The following is a 21,690-nucleotide window of genomic DNA, read 5'->3' as shown; positions in this document are numbered from 1 at the left end:
TGAATCGATTAATTTGCATAAAGTAGATTAACATCCATATTAGAATAACAGTAGAGAGTCTGATACAATATGAATAAGACATTACAAAACGTATTTTACTATAGTAAGTTTGAGCTATTTATAACTTTACAGAGATGAGCTAACTGTAGTAAAGATATCAAATGGTAACTGACAGTTTAGTTAACTTTACAAATTGATTTTTTACAGAGATCCCAGAAAAGAAAAAAAAAATACAACTGAGAGATGTATATACTCCAATACACCCCTGCAAGCTCAAGAATGGTGATGAGCATGCGAATCCACAACTCTAAGCTCGAGCCAAAGAGCCCTGAATTGAGGAGGCAAAAGGCTTTAGTGAGAACATCGACAATCTGGAACTTTTTGGCGAAAAAAGAAGTTTCTTTCTGGTTAGATATCCCATACCAATGAGAAACATGACTAAAATATATTATATGAACAAATTTAAATCTCAGAATAATCCAATTTTGTGAAATTGAGTTATATTAAAAGTAGTGGCCACAATAGTGAGGGGGCTTAATAGGATATAAATAATAGGAGATAATGGGTTTAAGAGAGAAGGAAGAGTTAATACAAAGTTAATATTCTAACTGTTTTAGTAGTTAGGAAAGGAGGGAAGGGAGGGTTCTATTCATTGTTAGAAGGCAGTTAGTCATATTCTTTTGTATAGACAGGTCTTGGACCTTGTGAGGGTGTTAGGCTCCCGTGTCATCATTGTATACGACATTCGTTCGTGTGAATACATACAATTCTTTCGTTTATTTCCCCTTTGTGTGCAATTGTGAGTGTGGGTTGTGAGACAATTAGGTTTCGTACCCAGGAACCTAACAGGGCTTCACTGGAGCTCCCAGTAAGTATGGGCTGCGTTGTGATTGTCACTTTAGGGCATACCTTTCTGGCCCACCATTGACTTCAATGGCAGCAAACAGTGGCAGTGGCAGTGGCAGCTGCGGACATGGCAGCAAAACCAGAGCTCCCAATTTCAGAAGCTCTGATACCAAATTTAACTGCACAGAGAAGTAAAGAATTATTTTATTTATACTCTCATCACCTCTTTGTAACTATCAAACTTTCTGAAATAAAGAAATAAAAATATGCTGAAACGAACATAAAGATTCTAAAAAAAAAATCTTAATCAATTGAGAATATTTGTGTTGTGTCCTATCCACTATTTACACACAAGTTTTTCAAAGAGTGAGCGAAGGCATTGATGGAGGAGGAGAAAAGAACAAGACCAGGTTAGAGAAGTTGTTTGGTGCTTTAGATGCCATATTAGAATAACAGAGTAGAAGCGAAATTGATTTCATCATGAATTAGAATTATAAAACCCATTTTACTATAATAAGCTTCAGTTATTTGTAAACTCTAAAATGATGAGCTAACTAAGCTGAAAACTAACTACAGTAGAGAAGCTAACTGAAGTAAGGATATCAAACTGTAACTAACAGAGTTCAGTAAACCAAACAAACCTTCGGTTTGTTGTAATCCTACAAAGAAAAAGAAATACAACCGTGTAATGTATATACTCCCATAATCCAAAAATTATATCAGCGATTCAAGACAAATTCAATTGTACTCCAATGATTGAAACTTCCACAACAATGCAATGAAAGAGGGATGGGGAGAGAAAAGTATCGGTACTATTTGACCCTCACAGAAACCCAATAGATATTTGGTGCACATAAAGTGATATAACAGTGATTGTTCTTTTATAAAAAAACATGAATATATAAACACTGATGATGAATATAGACCATAATTTTCTTTAATAATTATTTTATTATTTTTCTACATTGTGAATACCTAGAACAGATATCCCTCACACATCAAGTAAGCAGCAAAGAGACATGATAAAGATTTGTGATGTTAAAACACAAAACAAACTCCATTTCTTTTAGCTGTTGAAGCAATACCTTGCATTCGTTATGATTTCAGCAATTGATTGGTGAGTCACTAAAACGGCATTTACAGGTGATTCTTACCATAATTATAATCTGAACTACGTGTCAATAGCTGAAGTTGATGCAACTCCTACTTTTACCAATTTTCTCCCATCAGTACCAAATGTGATGGGTCAACTCAAATTTGTGAACAACCAGTTTTGTACAATATCAGAGTATACAATAACTGGAAGCACGAGTCAGGAGAAAGACCAACGAAAAGAATTGGTTGCTTCCACAGAAAATGAAGTTCAGGAATATTGTGATGGACTTCTACAGCAAATTGTTGATTCATCATCTGCAACAATTTCTACAACATATGGGGATCAAAAGCGTTCTGACAACATTTGCGGCAAGCGAATTGTCCTGGGTTTTGACCTGAACAAGACACCTGAGCAGAAAGCACCCCAAAAAAGAAAACATAGGCCAAAGGTAATTGTAGAGGCCAAGCCAAAAAGAAGTACAAAATCTGCAACTCAAAAGACACAGTTCAAAGAGAATCCACGCAAAGAGGAAATATGTCCGGAAATCTGCCGTGACACCACAGACTGATGTTATAGATGAAATTGTTGATTCTGCTGTTTCAACTAAAAAGTCCTGCTGGAGAGCTCTAAATTTTGACTTAGAACATACTAAATATGAAAGCCAGAGCAAAATAGGATCCCATCAGGAGATCCCCCATACAAATAAGAAAGCTCTCAATAACAATTCAGACCACAAGGCCACAGAGATGCTGGGTGGGGCAACTATAATCTATGATACAAACTCAACTTTGCTGATCAGCTTGTGCAATGAGCTTAAAACAGAAAACCTACCAAAAAACACTGTTGATAATCAACTTCTACATAAAAAGCAAACTGATAATTTCCAGTCAGAAAGGAAATCAGTCACAGCCTTGTCAGCAATTACAGAAGAACCACAGATAGCAAAATTTCCAGTCACTGAGGAAGTTCCAGCTCAGGGAAATTCTGATCTGAGCCAGGAAGGATAATGGATTTATGCAGCAGTATAATCATCATGCAAAAAAAATTGGTAATATCCTCTATCAATCAGAAAAATGGTTTGAAAACTCTCAGAAGACTGGAGAACAGATTTGTCAAAATACCCTGCAGTTGGTGCCTAACATCCTCTCCAATTCCATTGAAGCAAAGGGTTCCATGAGAAAATATTGCAAAAGCACTGAGAACAAACACGACTCAGCCACAAATTCTTTTGATACTTCCTGTTGCCAAAAGACTTTACAAGCTGATTGAAATTTCAAAGGTGCAACTCCTGCCAAAGATGTAATTAGAAAGCAAAAAATAGATAATAGACTCAATAAAATAGTAAGTGGAAGGTCTTCAAGAAAAAAAAAAGTCTGAGGATAATCCTCAGAATGCAAGAAAAAAAGACAAAAAAATATTTCTATCACAGTCAAATGTCGAAATGCCAGATATCTGCATTAAAAATATTAGATTTGTAGAGAAGCAAAACAGTAGAGCCAGCATTGGTGGATGCTTTGCTACCTCAGGTAATGTGTTGTTTCAAAGAAATGGAATTTTCAGCAAACATATAATTATAACTGTCTGTTCTTAATTTTCAGAGGAATCACACCAGACAATTTCCACTCTGATAGAGCAGATAACTTCTCAACTGGATGATCTCAAACTTGGGGAGAGCAGCATATCGAAGATGGAAGGATAAAAGGCACTTGTTCCTTATAATGAATATCATTCCGTTGTACCCTACCAGTAATTTGAATTAGTTAAAACACACAAACCAAAGCCTAAAGTGGAACTTGACCCGGAAACAGAGAGAACCTGGAAACTATTTACGGGCAAAGGAGGAAGTAAAGGCCTCGAAGGAATTGATAAGGAAAAAGATATGTGGTGGGAAGAAGAAAGAAACATTTTTCGTGGACGAGTTGATTGCTTCGTAGCACGGATGCATCTTATTCAAGGTAAGATACATCATACACAAACATCAAGTACCAAAGGCCCAAAACAGGACTCTTTTCGAGTAAGAATAATTACTTTAACAGACATTGTATTACCTTATGTAATACCTATAACACCTCAATTTGTCCCCTAGTAAAAGTAATTACCATTGAACTTCTAATTATAGAATTCTTCGATGTGTTAGAATTAATGGCTTAGGAGGGGAAGAAAGAGAAATTATTAATGTGATTCAATACCCTAATATATACTCCCATCATAATAATGATTAGTTGAATACTAGTACTGCATGCACAAGCATAAGCACAAGCCTAGTTATATTATGATCAATAACTATAATATTCCAACAGCATGATTTCTAAAGAAAAGCTTAACAAAAGTATAGGACAAACATCTAAAGGCACCCAGGTATGAATAAACTATAAAAAATCCTATATATTTTCAGTAACATCCCTTTAGCATATTTATCAACAGAAAAAGCAGAAAACTATGACTTATTCAAATATTGATTTCATTGCTAAATTAATTAATAGTCAACATATATTTACAAATCAAGTATACCTCTATATTGTAGGAGATAGAAGCTTTTCAAAGTGGAAAGGGTCTGTTGTTGACTCGGTGATAGGTGTTTTCCTCACTCAGAATGTTTTAGAGCACCTTTCAAGGTAAGCTAAATATTAGTGATAGGTGCTTGCCGCTCAGGATGCTTCACCAAAATCGTTACTTTATTTGTAGCTCTGCTTTTATGTCTCTGGCATCAAGGTTTCCTGTTCAGTCAAAAAGCAGCAAGAAATCATATGTTGACAGAAACATATTGCTTGAAGAAGAACTATGCATAGTAAATCCAGCTGATACAATAACATCACGTGGATTTGGGACATTAAATCAACAAAACTATCCTCTTGCCTTTGAGACACCCCACCATACAAGAGAGCTTCGAAGACACAGTGAAACCTCAAGGCCAAAAGGGAGCATAATAAAGCCAATAATCAGAGATCAGAAGAAGAAATTTTTTCATCACAAGATTCTCTCGATTCTTCCATTACTCAGGACGCCATAACTAGATCCCTTGGATCCAATTTAGAATCAGAAGGACTTGACTGCAGATGTGAAGAAAAACAAATTTAACTTTGACAAATTCTTTACACGTAGGAAGAGCCACTGTGTTCCAGGAATTTTATAACAGTTTAAATGGAGTATCATTGTTTGAGGAGAGAGATAAAGGACAGCTGCATCCGGCAGAACATGTTAAGCAAAGTTGTAGACACACACTCACTCTCTCTCTCTCTCACACACACACACATATATAGATGTAAAATATGTATTTATAAAAATAAAAAGTGCTAACTACGATGTCATGTAGGTATCCAGTGTTAGAGACAGTTCAGAAGTATCTTTGCCCCAGATTGTGTAAACTTGATCAAAGAACCTTGTATGATCATAACCCCAAAAACATGCATTAGTATAACTGGTTTAATATGATTGATATCTCTAACAGATATATCAAAAAAATGCAGGTTATGAGCTGCACTATTAGATGATTACATTTGGGAAGGCATGCATAATTTCCTCCTACATTTAGTACAACATTCGAAAAGGGCATCACATTTCTTTTAGAATTAGTTTTGTTTAACGGGCATGAGATAGGAGGCTAAAAGTAATTCATGCTTTACATATGCAGGTTTTCTGCACAAAGAGAAAACCAAATTGCAATGCATGCCCAGTGCGAGCAGAGTGCAAGCACTTTGCAAGTGCTTTTGCAAGGTTAGTTATTCCATAGGTCAGTTAAAATGCATTATACTTTTCCATGCAAGATGCATTTGAAGCCATATGTAAATCATTTAGATTAGTAAAACACAAGAATCAAATATATCCTGAGACTTTAATTCCATAGCCAATTCAAAGAAACACAACCAAACATGTAAAAACTAAAATAAAATAAGTAAAAATCAAAGAAACCAGAGCAAGGACAAATAGCATCTGAAAATTTAAGAAGTCGGCAGATCCAATTGTGGAACTAAAAGCAAGATTAGCGAAAAGATAAGTTAATATATTAATTCTTATTTCAATTTCCATGTAAATCAAACCCTGGACATTTAACTGTTCTATTCTAACAAACTTATTCAAAACCTTCTTAAATTTCCAGCATCCACATCCTTCCTTGTCAAGGCTTGCATCAGTGCATCCATTACACCCCTTCCTCTAGTTCTATACATATATTCATTTCAGAGTACTTCTATCAACCTTTACTTCCCAGTGCTGTTTTCAGTTTCCTATTTAAGTCTAGGATCCAGAACCCTAAACCGCTGTTCATGATTCCAGTATTACGTTTTGAATATTGGTGCACTCAGTTTAGAAACTAATTGCAAGTTCACAATTGTTTCATCCATTTATAGTGAAAATTTGTTCTGGACTCCTTCTGCTATGAATGAAACCAATTTAATATTGACCACAATGCTATATATCATATCACATGGGTGACAGATGATAGTTCCAAAATTTTGCCATCTCCCCAATTCTAAATCCAATATATGCTACAGTCAAATTTTATGCCTCCTAAAATTCAGAGAAGAAAATTTTCTACAACATAATATTGATAACAAAGAATAAAAATTTTCAGCAGAGTTAAACAGTGCCTTCTGTTTTCTCTAATCTATCAAGTATTTTACAAACTCTTTTTTTACTTAAACATTACATAATTTAAAAAGATAAAATCTTATCTCGAAGGAACTAACCTGGCATTGTTAGGACTTGTTAATATACATATTGAGAAAATGATTGTGCTAGAAACTTGGGTATTAGTAGATACTATGTCCATCAAATAACACGGGATGTTCACTCGAGTACATAAATTGTTTGGTTTTCTCCTCCTCGATAACTAGCTTATGAAAGAGGGTTCCTTGAGTGTTTAGATATGCTTATTGCTTGATATCCAATCCAAGATGGTTGTCATGTGTCAACAAGGGCTGCTTGCAATGGAGCTAACCAAAAAAGACTAAAGAATCATAGAGCACCTGTCATTCGCATCAGCTCTTAACAACATGACATGCTAGAGACTTGGATATTACATTATGCCAAGGTTCCCTTCGTTTGAAGAGAAAGTGTAGAGTAAAAAATGACTATTACAGGGAAGTAGAAAGAAAGCATTTCCTTTGTTCCGTAACAAAAAAAAATGACAAAGAAAGATAACACTTCCATTGGGTCTTACATATTTTACTTTCCACTTGAATATCACGACAAACGAATAAAAGAAACTAGTATTTTCCAAAATTATTTGTATCTCGTCTCTTTAAAACATATAATTAGACCATTTTTTAAGAGATATTATTTTATTAATTTAAGTACATTACAATTATATATCAAAGTGTAAACAGATTGGACAAAAATGAAATTTTAATTTGAAGGTGTCAATTTAAATAATTATTACATTCATAAAAAGATAATTAATAGTGTTCAGGTGATTATATAATTATACCATTAATTAATGTTAATTATTTAAATTGTTTGAAATTACATCTTCCTTCATTTTCATGTCACTTTCTCCTTAAACTAACTAGTACAATTTTCACTCTATTTCATTTTTTTTTTCTCACTTTATTTTATTTTCCTTCTGTGGAACCGAAAGTAGCCTAACTTTTGCATAGAATAGTATGAAATGCTAAGTGAAACACTTAATTAGCGCGGTTATCCCCCCTTAACAGTTGGCTTAATATTGGGAACCCTATGAGCCCCAAAGTCTAGCAGCTCTTGTGGTGGGAGCTTGGCCAGTATATGTATGAAACCCAGCTCCATCACAGTTAAAGACCCACTGGCTCCCATGGACAAACACAAGTCAAGTGGCTCCAAGGGTGGTGGTTGGTCCCCTGAATTATCCCAGAAATATCATGCTCAGCTTGCTACTTTAAGGAAAGGTTCCCCGCAAGCAGTTGGAAACTGATCAGATTAATTGAACCTTTAAACAATCTTTTCCCTATTCCTTAAGATGTCATGACACTAAACATAAGTATTCATGGTTATGATTATCCAAGGGAAAAATTGTGCATACATGTGTCAGATACAAGAATACAACCAGCACCTACGACTAAATCCAGGTAACTTAGGATTCAATACCTCCCAGTTCATAGAAACATCATTGCAGAATAGAAATTTTCAACTGATGTAATTTTCCTTAGCTAAAAAACTCAGATTTGTGATTAATCCATATATACAAATATATGCAGAAAACAATTGTCCAAAGAGACTTGACAGGAAGAGGACAAATATCAAAAGAAAAAGAAACAATGTGCATATATATATATATATATATATATATATATATATATATATATATATATATATATATATATATATATATATATATATAGAGAGAGAGAGAGAGAGAGAGAGAGAGAGAGAATGCAAGGACAAAAACATAATGAACTTTTTATTATGAATGAACAAATTTATAGACAATGGAAAAGTGCATTTATGACTAGTTTTTGTTAAAACCCCACCAGATTTGTCAACAGACACAAATTGTTAGCCCACATCACAAAAATAAAGCAGTATCCATTGTTAGCCTACCATTATCAAAGAAACAAAAGTATACTTACCGGTTGAACCGAAAGCCTTTATGTCACAAAAAAACTTACAAGTACAATGGCCCTAAAATGGCTTATGTGAGCCCTAGAATTCCTCAAATGTGGTGTAATGCTAAGCTGAAATGACTGGAGTGTATATATCAGAACAATCGACGTTTCTAAATCATTCATTATACTGATTATGGCAGTTGTAATTAAGAAAGGAGTCAGATTCTTTAAGGAGTAGAATTATAGAATCCTATTTCATATTTTTTACAACCCATCTCACTGCTATAAAAATTCACCCTAAGTAGAACCTACAATTTCACAAATTAAATGTGCTTGAAGTGACGACGGCATTGTCATGGTTTGGTGTGAAGAACCAGTAAAAGTTACGGCAAAGTAATAAGAATAAGAGTTTTTAATTCCCATTTCACTTTTTTTTATTTTGAAAGTTGTTTCCTAAATCAATTTGTAACTTAAATTCTATTAAGTTTGGAGAATTATTTCCAAGAAAAAGCATTTGAAAACCCAAAAAACAAAAACAAGAAGCACAAAATTATCATTTTTTCACTACATTATGCATACATTTTATGGCACGTTCATCAAATTCCATAGTGTCTTATGATGTTTACTTGTCTTCTGTTCTCATCTTATTTGACAAGCTACAACGATTAACTACAACAATATTTTAAAAGCTTCATATTTGATGGGTGTGCACGGGCTGGTTAAGTCAGCTTCAAAATGCTAAATATGGGCTTGGATAAAGAAATACAATCAAACTATACTAATCGTTGTGAAGGAACTCGTAAACAAGAATGTATGTCTATGGTCTGCCAGTATCTATTATACTTTTTTTATTTTTAAATGCCAAAAAACTCATCCAATAGGAATGTATATAAATATTAAGAAAGACAATCTGTCAAAACATAACCAAAGCCCAACTACATAGTTTTGAGTGGCTGGCTGTTAGTGACCCATTCATCCAAAATAAAGCCATCTAAACGTCAAAAACTGGATCCTCTACAAGATTGTTTAAAGGGTAAGAGGAGTTTAAGATTATCATAATTGACAGATTTAGTTCCGCACTTTTTCCCATTCAAATTTTGCACCTAAGCCAACAGTTAGAATTTTAAATATTGTATATTGAATTCAAACCTTGAGTATATATTTTATGAAATACTCGAAGGAAGAGCGTTGTTGCCAAAGTCCTACCAAGTTCAAGCATGATTGTCCTATGGAGGATACCTAGGATATCTGCAAAGAAATAAAAAGATAGACCTTACCTTATTATTCAGTTAAGTGCAAAAGTTATGTCATTCGATTTAGTGTTCAACACCACCACCATCCCCCAATAATCCTTCAGAGATAAAGAAACATTCGCATAAAAAATTAGCTGATAAGGAAAACAATAGATCAAACGTATAATAAATGAATCAGAAAGACCATGCACAAAAATGGCATAAATTAATCAGGCTAGTAGCACTTAATTATATGTTCAAGAAAGGTAACAAGACACATCTCTATTAGGCATATCGAAGCTAAATTATATTCACCACAAATGCAAAAGACAAACCCCTGTACGATACAATTAAATTGAAACCAGAAGATAATTCAGTAAGAGGTAGATACTCGCGAGATCGTTCTCCGCTTTACTTCCGTGCATTTCCATCGAAACGGTTTCCAATTGATACAGATTCAGTGCTGTCATAAAGTGCCATTACACCCGAAAAACCCCGACGATCTTTCGATCAGAACGCTGAGCGATTAGAGAATTACAGAGTAAAATCCACAAACCAAACGAAATAGAACAAATCGCTTATCTCGATAAACAGATCCAAACTAAACAACAACCACATCACGCAATTCGTGCCTCTCGTCACACAAACGATGACGGATAAATGAGAAAGAAAATGAGCGAAAGAAGCGCGAGTATAACTGTACCCGCAGCAAGAGATTTTCTTTCGGCTTGAATTTGGCGGAGATTTTCCTAACACCCGAACATGGTAGCTAGAAAAAAGAAACGAAAAATAGAGAGAAATGGAAGAATTAGGGTTTGGAATTGGAAAGCGATGAATAGAGGTTAGGGATGGGGAAGATATAGTGGGTGTGGAGAGATATAACAGAAGGACAAATGTAACGGTTATTTCCATTGTTCTTTTGCCGCCACTTTTTACTTCCCTCCTTAACTTTTCAAAACACAATATTTTCCATAAACTTCTTTTTAGTAAATGCACCTCCAAAATTTTATTTTTATCGAGTTTAACTCATTCAAAAATAGATATCTTAAAATATTATTTATTTTAATTAATTTTAAATTGCATTATTCTTTTAAATAGACACCTGTATTTTTAATATCATCCTGATAAATATTTAAAAAAAAATTATATAAACAATTTCTCTAACCTATTATAATTAAATTATTTATATTAAAATTTAATATTCATTATTTTTTAAATTACTTATTGTATATTAAAATTCATTAAAAATAAGATTTTAAAACAGAAAATAAAAAAAAATCTATTTGATTTTTTAATCCTCAAATTTCTTCTTATATTGTTTGTGTTTTTAAATCACAATATGTCATTTATGAGCAAAGGTGTGTTTTTATTATACTTATTCTTAAAATTGTGCTAATAATATTTTTAATTCATCAAAAGATCGACATTATATTCACACTTCATAATTATTAAATTCAATAAATATTGTTTTATCTCTGTATTCAATAATCATGTTAGTTTGTGTGAAACATGTAACATTAAAATTTTTGTATTGACCCTCTTATATGGAAAAAATAAATAAAATAAAGCTAGGTTTAATTTTACAATTGTGGGTACCTTAAGGGCTTAAGGACTTGTTCTATTTTAATCCTCACTTTACTAAAAGTTTGGTGTTGTAACAATACTCTAATTGAAATTTCAACACCTTCACAAACCAAACTCCTAAAACGATTAATTTCTAAAGACTTCCAATTTTATTTTTTATTTCTGAATTGAATACATAAATTATTAAAAGGAATATTCCGCCAAAATAATTCAAATAGATGGGGAAAATTACAAATACACCAAAGTAGAGTGAAGAAAAAGAAAAAGAACGAGGTTACAAAAACAAAGGCCCAAAAATATCAACACAAAGTCGTAATGGACCATTTTTTACTTAGGTGGACTGGAAGAAAATAGCCCATAGGAAAAAACATAAAAAAATAACTAGCGACCACAGTGGGAGTCGAACCCACGACCTTTTGATCCGAAGTCAAACGCGCTAATCCACTGCGCTATGCGGTCCTTACATGTCAATTCATCACACAAACTTATTATTTAACTAATATTTAAATAAATTTAATTAAATTTTTTAATAAAAAGTTATAATTATACTTTGTTTTGTACAAGAAAGAGTTCGTAAAAAAAATACTATAAAATTAAAGGGGAAGGAGTTGAAAATTAAATGCTCAATAGCGCCAGTATTCAGTAAATACTTATAAAAAACTACAAAAGTGATAAACTTTCAAAAGAAAATGATAAAAATTATTTTGTTTAACATGTTTTTCTCTCCCCCATCCCAATGTTAGCACACAGTATTTCATGAACTTTTTTCCCCTTCATCATGTTTCATTATAACAATATCTTCGTATTCTCTCTCTTTGATGTGTTTGAACTTTTTGGTTTACATCAATATCAGCTTCATATGCTTACCTAATTTTAGTCCCTTGCTTCTGTAGTCGTGGGACATTATAACTATTACCTGATGTAATTAAAGTATATTCTCTTAAATTATATATATTGGAGCATGGTTTCCCCACCCATCCGCATAAAAGTTGAATATCATAAATTATCTAATAACAATTAATTGAAATTTTTGGATAAATTTAAAATAAAATTAAACGTATTTTTATGAATTGAAGAACCGAGAAGAAGAAAAGATGGTTTGGGGAGATTGTGAATGCAAGATTCTCCAATGATGAAGATGGAAAGAGGGAACAAAACTTTGATGTTGTTTGTTTACTTTACGGAGTGAATGAATGATGATGCAATGGCATCATAGCCGTCCATTCTCCGATCATGGTCCCACACTTCTCCAATTGTCCGTACAATTGTTATGATCAAACCATGTTGTCTAGCTGTCCTACTCTAATCACCTTTCCTATTTAGGCAGGGACAAGCACTTCTTTCTCATCATCAAACACAAAGCCACATTTTTCACTTTCTCTTTCTCAAATTCTCCACCTTTTAATCATGCATGGCATAAACTTTAACACAATAATCAGCCTTCTTCTGTAGAAATTTTCGACAAAACTATCAAAATATTTACACTGCCTTTACTATTACTATTATAAATCGAGATAACTTCAACATCAAACTTTAAAAAAAAAATTAAGATTATGTGTATTCAGCTTTCTAGTTCCCTGTATTATAAAATGAATATAGTTTTTTGTATTTTATTTTAAACAAATGCTTTTATGAAACTATACTGAGATTGCTGTGTGATGAAAAAAATAAAGTTCTAAAGTAAAATTCAAAGCTAGGTGCCTAATCCTCCACTGGACCGACCGAGTGAATATAAAGAGACGATAAAACATCGAAAGGTTACCATAGAATAGCTAATTAAGTTAACATGCAATGCACCTCAAATCTATAAATGAGCTTTAAACCATCAAGAACAATGCTTTATCTATTAGCTCTCTTTCTCCTATATTTCAAACTCTAGCTAACTACAATTAAGTATTAGGAAGTGTTGAAGTGGATTTATCAAAGCAGTGCACCAAGTTTTTTTTTTCTCTTATTTTAGCGATATAATCAACCTTTTTTTTAAAAAAAATTATTCTCTTTTAATATTCTAATATATATTCTCTTCTAACATTCTAAGATATTTCATAGAAACAAAATTGTGATAAAGTTCTGAAATTCTTTAAGCAATACTTTAAATGTAATGATTAACAAATACAATACTATCTCAACAAATCACTTAAGCGGAGAAGGATAATCATCCTTGTACTCCGACTCTTTATCGCTGATATTATATATATTTGAATAGTTGGATATCATATTTTATATTATAATTGTTTTTTCATCATAATTATTTCTCCAAGAAACTTTCTTGTTTTGATTTAGATTTGAAAAAATAACTTAAGTTCTTCATAGTTACAACTCTTAGGTTGTGTTTAAATTGATGTATTATAGAAGAAGAAATAAAAGGATGATGTGTGGAATTTGTTTGAATGAATTGATTTTGAGATTTATGCGCAAACAGATTTGAGATGATGAACTTCTTTGGATCCTTCCATAAATGAAGATATTAGAAAAGAAAGTCAGGTCTTATGTTTAATTACAAAAATAATCTTTTAAGTTTTTATTTTTTCATTATCCAAAACCATGTATATATACAACTTTATACTTAATATAATTTTGTCAATTTTAATTCTTTCATTTTAAATAGTAACTCACATTTCATAATAATAATAATACTTTTATGTAAACTAATTACTCAACCACAATTGATTTAAACTTAATTTATACCAATTGCATTTTATTTCAATATAATTTTATCATTTTGAATTTTTTATTTTAAATATTAACAAACATAATTTACATTTATCATATTTTATTTTAACTTATTTTTATGATGAAAAGTAAAATAATAATCTTTTAATTTTAAAAATCAAAATGTGTTTTTATCTATCAAGCTATCACATAAATCATAAATTTTAATAAACTTTTATTTCAAATTCTTTAATTTTTTACTATATTTTTTTAATTTAAATAACTTCACTCTGACTTCAATTTATCTAAAATTTACTCAAATATTTCAGTGTGTTAAATTTGTCTTAGAAACAAACATAAGTAAAAGCAACATCCGCAATGTCATAAAACACTTAGAAAATTATTTTGTTGTTTAAATAAAAAGGAATTCAATAAACTTTGTCCTAATTTGATAAATTTAACTGTTTATAGAGATCTCACACTATTATAAATTATATATATATATATATATATATATATATATATATGAATTTGAAGTATCATATAAACATATTAATAATTTTTTTAATAATGATTACATGTCATTATCTTGTTCCGTTTGAATTTATTTTAAAAAAATATTCAAAATAAACCGATTTCAAATTAACACATGTATTTTGTTAAAATGTTATAAAAAAATGTTAAAATATATTTTTTTATTTTGAAGCAGGAGAGAAATGAAAGAAAAGAAAATTTAGAATTTAAAATTGTGATGATGTGACATGAGCAGTTGCAGTCACGTGACAGAGATTATGAGGGAGATATTGGTTTTTGTGAATTTGCACAAGTTTGGCTTGGTTGATTCTTCTGCGCTTTTGTTATATATCGCGGCTACGTCAATGTGCATGGCAGCAGGGAGAAAGAGAACGTGGCCTACACTCACATACGCTGCAACATCTGCTCTCACCAACGTCTGAACCAAGCAATCAGTTCTCACAGCGATTCAGTCACTACAACTTTTTCACTTCTTTTCCTTTTATTTTTCCAATCCAGAATCACTGAATCATCTTCTCACTGATTATGTAAGACTTTCTTTCGATTAGACTATATTCCTTCTATTTCATTATTGCATCTATAACAAAATTTATTAATATTTCTATTCAAATATTCTCTCTCTCTCTCTCTCTCTCTCTCTCTCTCTCTCTCTCTCTCTCTCTCTCTCTCTCTCTCTCTTTTCTTTTTTTATAACTTTGATATATTATGGTGAACTGAAGAACCCAGTGAAGGCAGTTACTGCCGAATGTTTAAGAGGTCATTATATCCGTTACGAAATTACCTTATTTAGCTTATAGGGAAGCGTGATTTATTCTATCAGTTATTTTATAAACATAAGTAACTATTAAATCAATTTTTCCTTTATACTTTTATGTGGGTTCTATTACTGTAATACATAAAATATTATTGAAAATCTAAAATTAACATTAAAATTTTTAATTTAAAGAAGTGTAAATTTTTAAAAAATCAATTTTATAGGATTAAGTTGAGTTTTAAGTCTATACTTTAACATGACATTAAAATTTATCATAACAAAGTTTGTTATTTGTTAGATATATTGTTTATTTATTTTTAGATCTTCCAATAATATCTAGTCCTATTTAAATATGTATATACTCACATCTACTATAAATAAGATCAATTTTTTAAATATAAATCAAATTTTTAACCAATATTACAAATATGTAATTGCATTTGTGGAATGATTCCTTTTAGTTCTTGAAATTTTGCTACACTTTTGTTTTTAATGTATGTATTTAGGTTGTTATGAGTTTTGAATCCTAAGTAACGTAAGATTGTTAGACATACTAAAATAAAATTTTAGTCGAAAATAATATGTCTTTAAAATTTCATTATCTCAACAAACGAGACGTAAATGTTTTAACTCAAATCAATGTATATGTATAATGTATTATTCATTTTAGATCTAATAATTTCGTTACAATTTTGATTGTAAAATACATACTAGAGAACTAAGAGATAAAAATATATTTAAATTATTGTTAATAGTAATATATAAAATTATTCCGATCTAAGTAAATTGATATAACATGAGTTTAAGTTGATCGTATATGTATTTTCTCATACAACTATTAAATTAATATATAATGAGACTATTAAGCTTTCTAGAAGAATCTCTTTCCATGATATAAAAAAAAAAAGTTAACTATTTTATTAATCACTTTCTTCACGTTCTTATAATTTAATGTTAAAAGATGAGTTTGTTTAGGATTTGTCCCTTGAGGTAGATGTAGAAGTATATAGTATGTTTGGATAGGTCGAATCTAGAATTGGAAGGACGATGAGTTACAGTTTGTTTATTATTTGTGGTGGAATATGCACATACGTAGTTATCTCTCCTGAAGACAAACGAAATCTAAAATCGATTGTGGAGTCCAACTAACACTCTTGTCTATTTTCTTATATTTTGATAAAGATAATTAAAAAGGCAGCGTTCTAAAATGAAACATTTCTAACAAATTAGGATAATGATACTTTGATAATATTTTTTTGACAATATTTTAACATCATCTACGTGTCATTCTGTGATTGATCCAAAATTACACCACAATCAATAATAATAATCATAAACATTAACATGAACCAATCATAAAATGACACGTAGATGATGTTAAAATGTTATAAAAAAAATGTTGTTAAAGTATCATTATCAATATAAATTATTCAGTTAACACGTGGATAAGAAAAAGAAGAGAAAAAAAATATTACACATTGTTTTATTTTTGAGATGTAGAAGAAGAAAGGTTGAAAAGTGGATGATGGTGGTGGTGAGTGAGAGCAATAAGTGAAGGAGGAGATTAGGAATGCTTCGAAGTTTGAGCCATGGGATGAGGGAAGAGTGGTGAAGAGAGAAGTCAAATATTAGGTACGTAGTCTATTCCATGTAAATGCCTTCAGCAGCCACGATTCCCGATTCTGGCCCCCCCAACCCCAAACCCTCTACCATTTCTCATACTTATTATTCTCCCCCTATCACACAGATAAGACAAATCACAAAAACTACCATCAAACATACACCAATATTATTTACATCAAAATAAATAAACTATACCTACACATTATTTAATTACACCAAAATTTTAATTATTTACTTTCTTATTAACATTAAAAACAGAGGAATAATGATCTCACATCCATGAAGGTTAAAACTATTTACTTCACAGCTTAAAAAATTTGATATTTAATTTTATATATTACTATACATTATAAGAAAAAATATATTATGGACCGGTTTAATTCATATAATATAATAATAATATTTTATTAGTAATTCGAGCATACAAATTAATTATCGATATATTTTCATAATTGGTAAAATTTGTGATAGAGTTTGTTTTTTTTTTCTCCTTTTCCTCTTGTTCTTATTTTTGCATGTTAATCCTTGTAATTTGTGCATCATTGTCACCTATTACTCATCTCTTCTTCTTTCTATTTCTCTTTTTTCAATTTCTCATTTTTAACTTTATTTCTTAATTATAACATCTATTGTCGTCGCATTTCTATGTTAACACTACCTCACCGTATATGACCGTTGAGTCATTGGTAACTCGTTGTAGAGTTTTCATTTCTTCCCTTCTCCTCTTCTTATTTCTCTTCGTCTTCATTTTTCTCTTTCTCTATTTTCTTCTCTAACTATGACATCTACAATTTTTGCATCTTTGCATCATTGTCAACTCATCGCACATCATCATCAAACCACCAGTAACTCACTATAGAGCATCTACTCCCCTACTCCTCCTCTATCATTTTTCTTTTCTTTTTCTCTTATTTTAAACTCCTATTTCATCATACCTAACAAAAGAATTGTTGTCCAAAATGGCGATGGATTTAGGGACAAAAAAATACCATTGACAAATGTAATTATAATTATTGACGAAAAGATACAAATTATAACTTATCAATGAATATTGGTAACATATTTAATTATTAATAATTGTAATTATAAATTACTGACAAAAATGTTATCAATAATATAAATTGTAATTTATAAACAAATACTGTAAACGGATTTTACCAATAAATATTTGTTACTAATAAAAATATCTATTGGTGAATTAAATTATAAAATCCTTCAATAAATTTGAGTTTATTGAAGATTTTTTCTTTTGATACTTACACATATTTTTGTAATGATATTTTTATATTATTATAATATTTGTTAGGTTGGTGTATACTTTTAAAAAGTTTTGCTTGTTATCAAATTTCCCTTCCCAAATTTTAGTTCTCTTGAATATTTGAAATTAGATAAATAGCAATTACATAATTGATTTTTATTAACTTTAAACTTATTTAAATGATTATTTTAGTTTTGAAAAGCCTTAGAAGTTTCACTTTCACATGGTTAATTGGGTGCATGTAACTTGACTCGTTGTGAAGTATGCTACAAGTGAATATGTTTAATACTCACTTAGATGTTAATTTAATATATATATATATATATATATATATATATATATATATATATATATATATATATATATATATATATATATATATATATATATATATATATATATATATATAGTGTGTGTGTGTGTTTCGGGTGTAGGGTTCGCCTTCGTCTTCACTCCAGCCGTTCGGAGGGTACTTGCGAAAGGTTCTCTGATACTTAAGTTAGCAAACGATCCGTATAGATCAGAGCAATAGTCATAAATGCACAGGCGATCACTTACCTTTTACCTTTATTTATAGTTTTTGAGATGAGCTTGAGCGAAACCTTAATCTCGACCTATTACACTTAATCAATACTTACCTTAATCTTTGCTAAAAGGATTAATTTTCGAGTTTGACCATCTGGTACTGCTGATGTCCGTCTGGTCTTGCCTGTTAGGGTCCTGATATTTTTGGTCTTTAGATCATTTAATCGTTCTTATCCTTCAGGACCGTCCAGACCTATAGTACAATATACATACTTAAGGTTGTCTTTTAAAATTCTCAAATTATAAATTAAATGAAAATTCTTTAAATTTATTGGTTACGTTTGAAATGTTATTAATAAACTAAATCATAAATTTACTCTTTTTGAATAACTTATAATATAAAAACCCAAAATATGATCTTAAAATTATCACTTTAATAATTCATTAACATAAACAACTTATACTTTTACTCTTTTTGTTAAATATTCTGTAATTTATTACTTGAGAAATTTGATCAGAGAAATTTCTTACTTAGGACATAAAAATACATAGGAGGACTTCTCTTTCAATTGTAATTTGTATAGTGTTTTTCTTTCAAGAGTCATTATGTAAAAAATATATATACATATTTGAGTTCAATCATATTTACAACTTTCAATCCAAAAATATAATTTATTAAACTTATGAGTATTCTTTTTATACGGTATTTAATTTTATAACTTTTATCCAATATAAAACTTAAACTCTTAAATTATTCTCAACACGAATATATTAAATCTCATCAAATAAGACATTAGTAGATACTATTTCTCATTAATCTAATTATTATTTTATTTTTATATATTGATTATTTTAATCAAGAAACCAACTGCCTTTTACATGAGATAAAACCTCAATTCTAAAATATTTCTAGGACTATCATGGTAGACAAATTTCAAAGAATAAATAATTTTAAAAGGTTTTATATCTTTATATATTTCTTAGAAAAATACATAAACACTAAACTAATATACCAACATAATAAAATAAATAAATAAATAAAAAATAATTCATATTTTTGAATATTATAATATTTTTTAACCAAACTATCCTTACATGAATAATTTATGCTAAATTCATATACAAGTAAGGCTATAATGAATATAAAATCATGAAAGTTGATAGAAATTGTTAGTCTGTTTTTAGGAAAGAGGATCAAAAGGGTTAGGTGAAATTCAAGAAATTAATATATATATATATATATATATGTATATATATATATATATATATATATAAATGGACATTGAATTTTCTCATGATTGCATGGTGCGGCAAAGTAAAATAGATGGAAGATGATAAGGGATCAGAAAAAGAAGATTCTCACATAGACCCGTGAAAACGACTTTACTATATAAACAAGAAAGACTAAAATAATGTTTTGATTTAATAATGTAATATTTTATCATTAATATTTTTGGAGGCTTTTAGTTGTTAGATTTTGTTTAATTTTAATGAAGACTTTTATTAAATAATTTCTACAAGATGAAATCTTCCCAAAATTAGGTAATGAAAATATCTCTAATTTATATATATAACCCACGTTATGATTCAATTATTATTTTTTATTAAAAAGGTTAACAAATGACATATCTACAATGTCGACAATTGAAAATCTAACAACTAAACAAAATGGTATAAAAATTAAGAAAATTAAAATTTCTATTATCCTGTTCTTCTTTCTGGGTTTTTTATTTATTAAAACCATGCAATGAGTGTTAATAATGATATCTGCATATTCGAAAGAAGGATTTAACTATTCTAAAATTACAATTTTAGATTATGCATCAAGTATGATGATTATTATTAGAACTTATAATAAATATAAATAATTTGAATTATATATTATTGTTATTATTATCAAATTATTTAATCCATTATTGTTATCCACATATATGATTAAAATTATTTATCTGATGATGATTACAGATTTTAGCTGCATACATTGGGAGAATATTTTTTTTTGTCATTCCTTTCTGTTCCCTAAAAGTAAAAAAAGTGCTATCCAAGTGCAGTGTATTTCGGAATTCTACAGCAATTGAGTATTTAGCTCAATTATAAGTTGACTTCTCAGAACATCTTTATTTATGATGATAACTAAATTTGATTAATATGAATACTTGTCTCATTATAACACACTGCTTATTTATAAACATATAATTTAGATATTATTTCCAAGCATACAATTCTAAAAATCACAAAGCAAACTCTACAAGCACTGGTGTTTAATTATTTACATTATATTTATACAGTCATATGTTTTTTTTTTTAATATATAATAAGCAAATATCCAAGATATATATTCTTAGTAGATGTCATTGCAGTCATATGAACTAAGAAAAATAAGTTAAAAGAACCTAAAACACAGAGTGTTGAAAGTCTTTAGCAAGGAGATTGATGAATAAAGAGATGAAGATGATGTTAGATAGAAAGGAAATGGAGGAGGTTCACGTTCACGTTCACCAAACTGGAATGATTAAGAAAGGTGTGTTGGCTTTAAGCTAAGTTATGGCAGCCTCCACAAAGATGCTGCTGCTACTGCTAAAAGCAAGTAAAGTAGTAAAGTAGTGAAAAGGTTAAGTCTGAAATACTGTGCATCCGTCACCATTGATCGTCTCATCCTCTGCCATTTGTCTCTCTCTCACTCACTGCATGTATATAGAAATAATAATAATATTTTTGGTTTAGAATGAGAGAAGAGAATTTAACAGCAATTGTTTGTCTCTCTAGAAGATGATTCAGCTGATGAATAAGGAAAACCATTTGATGATGGTACTTTTATATCTCCTAGGTATGAAGAACAAAGGATGGCTCTAAGAGGAACCTATAATTTACACTTTCCCTACCAAGTACTTCAATCTTTACTATTTAAATCACCTTCTTTAATTACCTTCTTCTTCCTCTTTCTCTTTCTCTCATGCTCTGACCCAGATGAGTCTAACTTTTAAGAGTTGCGGTAGACTCGGATCCTGTCCCCTCTCCTCAAATAATAATAATAAGTTACTAAAACAATCAACGTCCGTTTCGTCCTT

At 30.2% G+C, this 21,690-nt stretch overlaps 1 long non-coding RNA gene and 1 other non-coding gene across 8 annotated transcripts; both read right to left on the bottom strand.

Annotated features, from left to right (window-relative positions):
* Nucleotides 1-10,577, bottom strand: LOC128195961 (uncharacterized). 7 transcript variants are annotated; one of them, XR_008247924.1, is made up of 6 exons: nt 10,084-10,577; nt 9,738-9,811; nt 4,454-4,659; nt 2,001-3,230; nt 835-1,025; nt 1-328 (listed from the first exon to the last, which is right to left on the bottom strand). It is a non-coding gene; the product is annotated as an uncharacterized LOC128195961 (long non-coding RNA). The 7 variants fall into 7 exon arrangements; XR_008247927.1 differs by having other exon boundaries at nt 1-1,025; nt 2,001-2,349; nt 3,064-3,230; XR_008247922.1 differs by having other exon boundaries at nt 1-1,025.
* A 1,084-nt stretch (nt 10,578-11,661) lies between these two features.
* On the bottom strand, nt 11,662-11,735 carry TRNAR-UCG (transfer RNA arginine (anticodon UCG)). Its single transcript has one exon. It is a non-coding gene; the product is annotated as a tRNA-Arg (tRNA).
* Between the last annotated feature and the right edge of the window lie 9,955 nt (nt 11,736-21,690).

This window comes from Vigna angularis, chromosome 3 (assembly GCF_016808095.1).
Source record: "Vigna angularis cultivar LongXiaoDou No.4 chromosome 3, ASM1680809v1, whole genome shotgun sequence".
NCBI classification, from domain to species: Eukaryota; Viridiplantae; Streptophyta; class Magnoliopsida; order Fabales; family Fabaceae; genus Vigna; species Vigna angularis.
The sequence above is the reverse complement of the archived record's forward strand: the minus strand, read 5'-3'. Positions and strand labels throughout refer to the sequence as shown.